The sequence below is a fragment of the Canis aureus genome, chromosome 36 (genome assembly GCF_053574225.1).
Source record: "Canis aureus isolate CA01 chromosome 36, VMU_Caureus_v.1.0, whole genome shotgun sequence".
NCBI lineage: Eukaryota > Metazoa > Chordata > Mammalia > Carnivora > Canidae > Canis > Canis aureus.
This window is the reverse complement of record NC_135646.1, coordinates 5,580,741-5,590,049: the sequence shown is the minus strand read 5'-3', so window position 1 is coordinate 5,590,049 and position 9,309 is coordinate 5,580,741. Positions and strand designations below refer to the sequence as shown.

The 9,309-nt window shown below is 45.4% G+C and overlaps 1 long non-coding RNA gene and 1 pseudogene across 1 annotated transcript; both read left to right on the top strand.

Moving 5' to 3' along the window:
• The first annotated feature begins 1,218 nt into the window (after window positions 1-1,218).
• On the top strand, window positions 1,219-2,896 carry LOC144306191 (small ribosomal subunit protein eS6 pseudogene; annotated as a pseudogene).
• A 72-nt stretch (window positions 2,897-2,968) lies between these two features.
• On the top strand, window positions 2,969-8,848 carry LOC144306193 (uncharacterized). Its single transcript, XR_013373199.1, has 3 exons — window positions 2,969-3,304; window positions 3,722-3,872; window positions 6,660-8,848. It is a non-coding gene; the product is annotated as an uncharacterized LOC144306193 (long non-coding RNA).
• Window positions 8,849-9,309: the final 461 nt, after the last annotated feature.

The window sequence follows — 9,309 nt, the reverse complement described above, 5'->3', positions numbered from 1 at the left end:
AAATTTTAAGTCATTTTTCTTGGAACTGATTCAAAATCAGGATCCATGGGCTTGGTAAGTGCCAGGTATCTCAGCAATCATACCTGAGACTGTAGCTGAGAGAAATTCTGTTGCTTTTATCACATGGGAAAAATCTCAAATCCCTGGGGATGACAGAGGGGTTTTTTTTGTTGTTGTTGTTGTTTTGTTTTGTTTTGCAATCCTTCTCTAGCCTCCAAAAATGACCTTATGGGTCCCACGTTGGGCTCCCTGCATGGAGCCTGCTTCTCCCTCTGCCTCTCTCTCTCTCTCTGTGTGTGTCTCTCATGAATAAATAAATGAAATATTAAAAAAAATAATCCTAGAAGGTCTGTTCTAATCCCACCTAACAATTTAAAATCTACATGGCTGAAAGTACTTATTTCCCATCTTTGGAGATGGTTGTCTTCCCATCTGGTCCCACAATAAATATTCATTAAATAACTATAAAGCTGAATAGAGATTTTTGCCTAGATTTTGGCATCCAACTCCCAAGTTATACAAGCGTGAGGGGAGATATGGGTGAGAAGGTCACAGAAGTGGAATAAGGTGTACCCTTTGTCCGGGAGCCAGAATGTCCGGTCCCCTTCAAGGTCCTTCCAGCTAGAGTAAGAATCAAATTGACTTGAGACAGAGAAGATCAAAATTAAGAGCGAACATATAGGGGATCCAAACAGACATGGAAATTCCAAAGACAGGCGTAATGAGGTCTATATGTCATCCTGAATGAGGAGAAGGGGGGTTGGGGTCCGGGACTCCAGAGGAAAGGAATGCAGTTTACAGAGCAGTAAGAAGAGCAGATGCTGGTAACTGTATGTTTTCCCTGCTGTACAGATGGGTCACTCAGATAAAACTTATCTCTGGTAATAACTATTATTTTGGGAAAGATCCCCAATTTAAATTCTTCTAAGTAGTTAAGGGAAGGGCAAATGTTTCTATTGAGCCCTCAGGGTCTTAATTGCCTTCAGCTCGAAAAAATCTCCATGCCAAAGTGGCCCATCTTGGGGGGCGGCCTGCCCTGGGCCCCTACACATTCAATTTCTATTTTCTCCTCTATCTAGTTTGTGTTCTATTTAGCAGCAGATGTATCCAGCTCTCTGGCTAAAGCTGTAAAATCTAATGCCCCCATATGTGTTTAGAACGTGCGATGCAACTTTTTTTCGTGGCACCTCGCAGGCTGCAGCCTGCTCTAGAATATGACTGAACAGCTCTTTCCCAGCTACTGGCTGCCAGGACTCATTGAGGTGGATGATGAATGCAAACTTCGTGCCTTTTATGAGAAGCCTATGGCCACAGAATTGCCGCCGATGCTCTGGGTGAAGAATGGGAGGTCATGTGGTCTGAAGCACGGTGCCAATGACAAACAAGGCACCCCGCGAAGCAGGTGCTCTTGACCCACAGCAGTGGCCCCGCGGCCGTGGCCCCCAGCCACCAAAAAAACAGAAACCCCTGCTGCTGGGTAAGGGGCATTCCTGTGAGAGACCAAGGAGGTCTGGAGAAAGGATGCACAAATCTGTTCAGGGTTGCATTGTGGATGCCAATCTCAGGGTTCTCGATTTGGTTATTGTCCAAAAAAAGTGGAGAAGGATATTCTTGGGCTCACTGATACCGCTGTGTCTGGTCACCAGGGGCTGGAAAGAGCCAGCAGAGGCTGCAGACTTTTCAATCTCTCTAAAGAAGATGTCCACCCGTTTGTTGTGAGAAAGCCCCTAAACAAAGCAGATAAGAAACCTAGGACCAAAGTGCCCAAGATCCGGTGTCTTGTTCCTCCATGTGTCCTCCAACGCAAATGTCGGTGTATCGCTCTGAAGGAACAGCGTACTAAGAAAACTACGGAAGAAGTTGTAGAATATGCTAAACCTTTGGCCAATAGAATGAAGGAGGCCAAAGAAAAGCACCAGGAACAGGTTACCAGGAGATGGGGACTGTCCTCTCTGAGAGCTTCCACCTCGAAGTCTCAGTCCAGTCAAGAGGAGATTTTTCTAAGAGTAACAAATAAATTCCATCAGCCATCAGATCTTTAAAAAAAAAAAAAAAAAGCCACCAAAAAAATAGAAACCGGAAACGAAATATGTGATGACAGCACTAGAAACCACTTCCTCATTTTGAACAGACAATGTACCCATTGTTTGGTAGCATTACTGCCCCCTTGTTATACAATCACCCACATAATATCATTCAGGCAACACCACTGCCCAGAGACTATGCTGGTGATCTTTCTGCCCCGGAGAGTTGCTCTCAGCTCAGTGTCACTGTTCATTAAAAGTGATTTTGAGAAATTCACTAATGTTGTTGGAATTGTAAGTTAGTCTTCCAAGGTTGGTCTTGTAAACCTGTTGAAATTCTGGGTTTGGAAATGGAAGTTGGTCCTTTGGTTTTATTCTTAGCCTCTCGTTTACTCTAGTGAGTACACTTGATCGTGGGTCCAGCCAAACCCTCTCCTATCCTTCACACTATCTACAAAAGCTCTAACAAGCTTCTAGATGGAGGATCATGGGGGTACAAATTATATGCACAGGGAGGACCCAGAACATAGTATCCAGCTTTTCTCTGGAGTGTCATGCCTCGTTTCCCACCAGCCCTGGGCTGGTCTGGGCCTCTTTCTTTCCTTATTTACTCCGTCTCTTCCTTCTTTCCCTCCTCCCTTCCTCCCTCTCTATAGTTTTTTGTTTTTTGTTTTTTTGGTGGCAAAATATATATAAAATAAAATTGGCCCATTTTAACCATTTTAAATGTACAACTCAGTAGCATTAATGACATGCACATTATTACATAACCATTATCTCTACGTGTTGCCAAATATTTCATCACCCCAAACAGATGGCCCAAGTGGGAGGTTTTTTGTTTGTTTTTTCCCCCAAAGGGAACCGCAACAATTTCTTTGGAAACTCATGTAATTTTTTTTTTTTTTTTTTTAATGATAGTCACACACACACACACACAGAGGCAGAGACACAGGCAGAGGGAGAAGCAGGCTCCATGCACCGGGAGCCCGACATGGGATTCGATCCCAGATCTCCAGGATCGCGCCCTGGGCCAAAGGCAGGTGCTAAACTGCTGCGCCACCCAGGGATCCCAACTCATGTAATTCTATAACTGATCTGGTCACTCCTCCGTTAGGAATTCGAGTGTACCATCCCTCCCCCTGAGCATGGAACTTCTCTGACGAAAGCGTATGGCAAAACGGATGCTGTGTCACTTTTGAAGCAGGCTAATAAAAGGTCACGCCGCTTCTGTCTTATTCTTTGGAACATTCATGCTCGGAGCCCTGGGCTGCCATGTAGTGGTAAGTCCTACTGCTTCACTCCCGGAAGCCCAGCCACACAGAAAAGCCATGTGAGGACATTCTGGATGGCAATCCTTGCCCCTGAGTCACTGGGCACTTCCAGATTCTTCCAGCCCTCAGCCTTTGAATCCTTCAGCCTGAGCTCTCACACATCATAGAACAGAAACGAGCGATTCCCACTGTGCCCACTCCTGATCCCCTGACTCACAGAATCCGTACCTGTAACATAGCAGTTGTTGTTTTAAGTTGCTAATTATTTGGACAGTTTGTTATGCAGCAATAGCAGAAATCTAATACACATGACTGGTTTTAAAGTGTCATGCTCAGTATGTTAGAACACATTAGCTCCAGTTGCCTTCCTGCCTTTTGCATTATTATTACTATGACATTGTGATTTATGATATATATATCACGCAGATGACCAAAACATATTCTTCATCCGTGGCTCCTGGCTCACAGCTCCTAGGACCCTTGGAATTTCCTGAGCAATAAGAGCAGTGGGACAATCTTTTGTTACAACATTTGCTCTCTCGTCTTCAGTTCCCGAAATCACTCCCGAGCCATAAAGGTACAACGAGCGTCTGGCTATTCCTCACGAGCCCCTTTGCACCCCAATTGAGTTTACATTCATAAAGGGACTTTTGGAAAGCACCTAAGAGGGGAGGCTGGTCGCCAGGGGGAACCAACCAGGAATAGAGGATTGGAACTTCCAGTCCCAACCCCTGATTCCCAGGGAGGGGAGTGGGGCTGGAGGTGGAATCAATCACCAACAGCCAATGATTTCACCAACATGCCTCTGTAATGAAGCCTCCGTAAAAAACCCAAAGGATGGGGTTTGGAGAGCTTCCAGTTGGGGAACCAGAAGGCTTCCACATGCCTCTGTGCTGGGCCCAAAGTCCACGGGGACAGAGGCTCCTTTGTTCTGGATGTTGTCCTGTTTCTCTTCGTCTGGCTGTTGGTTTATCTCCTTTAAAATTCTTTGTAATAAACTAGCGATCTCGTGAGTGACTGGGTTTCCTGAGTTCAGTGAACTGCTCTGGCAAATTAATCAAAGCCCCAAACTTAGAACCCTCTGATTTACAGCTAGTTGGTCAGAAGTACAGACAACTAACTACCTGAATTCATGGCTGGCATCTGAAGTCTAAGGAGGAGGCCATGGGAACCTCCAGGCTGTAGCTGGGTGGTCAGAAGTACAGATAACCTGGGCTTGCAATGGTACCTGCAGGGGTGGGGGGCTGTTTTGTGGGACTGAGCTCCTAAGCTGTGGAATCTGATGCTATCTCTGGGTACCTAGTGTCAGAATCGGGTTGAACTGTAGGACACCCAGCTGGCATCCAAGCACCATTTGGTGGTGTATTCCCCACCCCAGGGACACATGGAAATTGGGTGAGCAGAACCTCTTATTTAAAATTAATATTTTTAATTCTATGCATATGGCAAGGCTGCTAAAAGCAATGCTCTGCTTTGGGGAGCCTTTTCTTCTTAGATTTTCAATCTCTCATTTTGCAACCCTAGAATCTGGCAAATGTCCTGAAGGAGAAACTGGCTGTGTGCTGAAGGCCCCCATAAGTTCTGCCAACATTCTTTGTACTTTCTCCATCTCTCCTAAGTGGTTCTCCTTGAAATTAAAGCCTGGACTTTCAACCTTCTGCCTGTTTCCAGAATTTCCAAATGCTCCCCAGTTGAAAATACTTGCAGTGATCAGCTATACCTTCTTTCCCCTCAATGTCTTCATCCCTCCAGACCTGTGACTCAAAATGTGGTCTATGGACCAGATGTCTTGTCATTACCTAGGAGCTTGTTACAAATGGGGAATTCCAGTCTTACCCCGGGCCTCCTGAATCAATACTTTTCTTTCTTTCTTTCTTTCTTTCTTTCTTTCTTTCTTTCTTTCTTTCTTTCTTTCTTCTTTCTTTCTTTCTTTCTTTCTTTCTTTCTTTCTTTCTTTCTTTCTTTCTTTCTTTCTTCTTTCTTTCTTCCTTCCTCCCTCCCTTCCTTTTTTTCTTTCTTTTTCTTTCTTTCTCTTTCTTTCTTTCTTTCTTTCTTTCTTTCTTTCTTTCTTTCTTTCTTTTTAAAAAAAAGATTTTATATATTTATTCATGAGAGACACAGAGAGAGAGGCAGAGACACAGGCAGAGGGAGAAGCAGGCTCCATGCAGGGAGCCCGATGTAGGACTCGATCCTGGGACTCCAGGATCACACCCTGAGCAGAAGGCAGGTACCCTACTGCTGAATCACCCAGGCATCCCAATACTTTTATATCCATTCATTAAAAGAAGTGAACAGATGGGGATCCCTGGGTGGCTCAGTGGTTTGGTGCCCGCCTTCAGCCCAGGGTGTGTTCTGTGTGTCTCTCATGAATAAATAAATAAAATCTTAAAAAAAAAATAAACAGAGCCCTGGTTATAGATTAAACACGATGCCCTGGTATATGACAGTAATGATAATAATTAATCTAGTGATGAACTTGATTTATGTTATCTTTCATCCTCACAACAGCCCTGGAAATTTGCTGTGTATTATTCTTACTTCATTCCTTAAGAACTGAGGCTTGCTCAAGGGGTTACGTAACTTCCCCAAAGTCTCATGGCTAGTAAGTAACAAAGCCAGGACTCTATGTGCTTTACTGTCCTGAACATTTTTCTTCTTCTTATAAAGAAATTCATTTTAAAAATCAAGGCAGCTTGCAGAAAAGGATAAAGAATATAAGCCACATCCAATTTATCACCATTATTAATTTTGGTGTGTGTATTTCCAATTTTGTGTGTGAGGGGGAGAGAGGTAGGGAGGGAGAGAGACAAATTGTTGAAATGGTTTCATAACATGTTTTTGTTTCTTCTTAATGAAACATGAGCATTTTTAAACAAAGATTTTATTTATTTACTTGAGAGAGAGAGAGAGACAGGGATAGGGAGAGAGAGCAAGAGTGGGGAGGAGAGGGAGCAGCAGGCCCTCCCACCCCAGCAGGGAGTCTAACCGGGTTGGGGGTGGGGGCAGGCTCAATCTCAGGACCCTGGGATCATGACCTGAACGGAAGGCAGATGCACCCCACGTTGTGAGCATTTTAACACAACCCTTGCTCTTTCCACCATGTCAAACTGTCTCCTGTCTCCAGGAATTCTTTTGTGTCAGGCTAGGGAGCCCCATTCAAGTGTCGGAGTATAGCAACACTCCCAGTGGTTCCCTTTTCATCAGGTGGCCCTCACCCATCAAGGAAGCAGTGGCCGGAGTGTTTTATCTCATTCCTTTTAGGGAAAGATTTTAGGGAGAAGAAGATAGTCATTTATTTGTTCACAAAATTTCAAGCTTAGACATGTTATGAGATATTTAGAAAAATATGTATTTGTTACCTTAGGTGGCAGAAGGGGAGGCAATGGCGAGGAGGTCTGGTGAAAGGAAGTCAGTACAGAGCACTGCAGAGAGCAAGATGGAGTCACTCGTGTCAAGCAGTGGCCTGTGTGGAGCAATGGTGCAGGCCGCGCAGGGCATTGCAGCTCAGACCAGATACCTAGACGGGCCACAGCTGAGGACGCACCGGAACTGATAACCAGTAGAAACAGAGGCGGTCTGCAAGGGCCCAACACTGACCAAATCCCTGTTAAAAAAGAAGATTTTTCCAGCAAACGGTCAGACTCTCTAGACACTGACTCCTCTATGTCTGACCACTTAAAAAAGGCAGCAGCTGCCAAAGGCTCTGCCCAATAGGTCTCGGAGAGAACCGAGATCCTTCACGGCTTGAACACAATGAGCAGTAAGTGCGGAGAGCTGACCTGGACCAGACAGAGGCCTTATCTGAGGCCTTATCTCAGGGGCGGCTCAGACTGACTTCACTTTTGGTTCATTAATTTCCAACCCCTGTTCTATCTTGTTTGTTGTGTGACTTGCCTTGAGCCTTGCGTGACTTTTTTTTTTTTTTTTTTAAAGGAGGCTCCACACCCATCACAGGGCTTCAACTCATCTGGGATCAAGAGTCAAACACTTGGGGCGCCTGGGTGGCTCAGTTGGTTGAGTGTCTGCCTTCAGCTCAGGACATGATCTCTGTGGGTCCTGGGATCGAGCCTCTCATTGGGCTCCCTGCTTAGTGGGGAGTCTGCTTCTCCTTCTCCCTCTGCTCCCTACCCCCCCACCTCTGCCACTTGCACACAAGCTTGCTTTCTCTCTCTCAGGTGAATAATGAATGAATAAAATCTTAAAAGAGAGAGAGAGAGACTTAACCAAATGAGCCACCCAGGTGCCCCTCTTTGTGTTAAGAAAGAAGCCAAGTTAAACATGTGGTGAGATGTCCTTGGGTTTGGAATCCTGACTCTGCTTTACAGTCATGTTAACCTGCCTTTATGACTGAACAAAACTGACATGCGGAAATGATGCAGCGCATATGTGCTCATGACAAGCGTTGGTGATCATGGCAACTTTCGGTTTTGGAATTCTGGGCTCTGATTTTACTGGCTGTGTGACTTGGGCAGATTATTTTTAATCTTTACCCCTCTGCTTTCTAAAATATTAGGATAATAATGTAAACTGTAGTGCTGCTGCGGGAATCCAATGGATTTAATATTAGGAAAGTCTCAGACCAGTGCCTGGCACATAGTAAGTCCTCAAATGTTAATTCTTCCTCCTTCTCCCATCCCCTTCTTCTTCTCTTCTTCCTCCTCCTTCTTCTAGACTGATGTGTGTCTCTGAGATTGGGGCCTGTGTCCTGTACTTCTCCTCTGCCAATGATCTGGAGAATCAGAGAACAGAAAAGCCTTGCACCAGCCTCCTGGAAGGGAAGTCCCAGAGATTCCTTCATGCCCAATATGAGGACATATGGGATATGTAGGCAGATAGGCCTGAGATGACCTTCAAGTTCTCTTTGCCTGAGTTCAGGAAGACCCAGATGCTCCCAGGAGCCCATATAAGATGTAGAAGTAGGAGAAGATGTGTGTGTTGGGTGAGGAAAGACCGAGTGGGAACTGTACCTAAGAGCCCTTTGGTCAGAAAGAGGAGAGGAGTTTGCAGCCAGGCAGAAATGAGGATATTTCAGTTAATGGCAGCCTGAGCCAACAGCAGCTGAAGACCAGGTTGGGACCCTCACAGGCACTGGGCACAGCGTGATTGCTTAACCACAGGGAAGGGGTAGGTACGACACTGCAATTCTGACACTAACTACCTGCAGTTAGCACAGACTTTACAAGAGGCCAGTCTCCCAACAAGACTACCCTCATTTCAGATGCCATCTGCTACATTGGGGGTCCCCAAGCCACCTATGCTTCTGATCAACTGGCTACAAAGCCAAGGGTTCCCACAACCCTATGAGATTTGATAATTCACTAGGAAGACTCACAGAACTGGGGAAAGTTCTATACATAAAATTACAGTTTTAGGGGTCCCCTCACTGGCTCAGTGATTTAGCACCTGCCTTCAGCCCAGGGTGTGACCCTGGAGTCCTGGGATCGCGTCCCACATCGGGCTCCCTGCATGGAGCCTGCTTCTCCCTCTGCCTGTGTCTCTGCCTCTCTCTCTGTGTGTCTCTCATGAATAAATAAACAAAATCTTTTTTAAAAATTATGGTTTTATTGGGGCACCTTGGTGGCTCAGTTGGTTAAGCAGCCAACTGTCTATTTTGGCTCAGGTCATGATCTCAGGGTCCTGGGATCAAGCCCTGGGTTGGGCTCCATGATCAACAGTGAGTCGGCTTGAGGATTCTCTCTCCCTCTCCTTCTGCCCCTCTCCACCACTCATACACACACACTCTCTCTAAAATAAATAAAGAAACACATTTTTTTTAAGTATAGGTATGTTATAATCATCTGAATCAAGACCAGGCAAAAGAAGAGACCTATAGGATGGAGTCTAGGAGTGTCTTGAACATGAAGCTGTCAAGTCCTCTGTCCATGGAATCAGGAGGCGTCACCCTCCCAGCATATTCATGTGCTTACCCACCAGGAAGCTCAACTGAGCTTTGGTGTCAGAGTTCTTTTATTGGTGTTTCATAACTTAGCCAGGATCTAATCATATGACCAAGC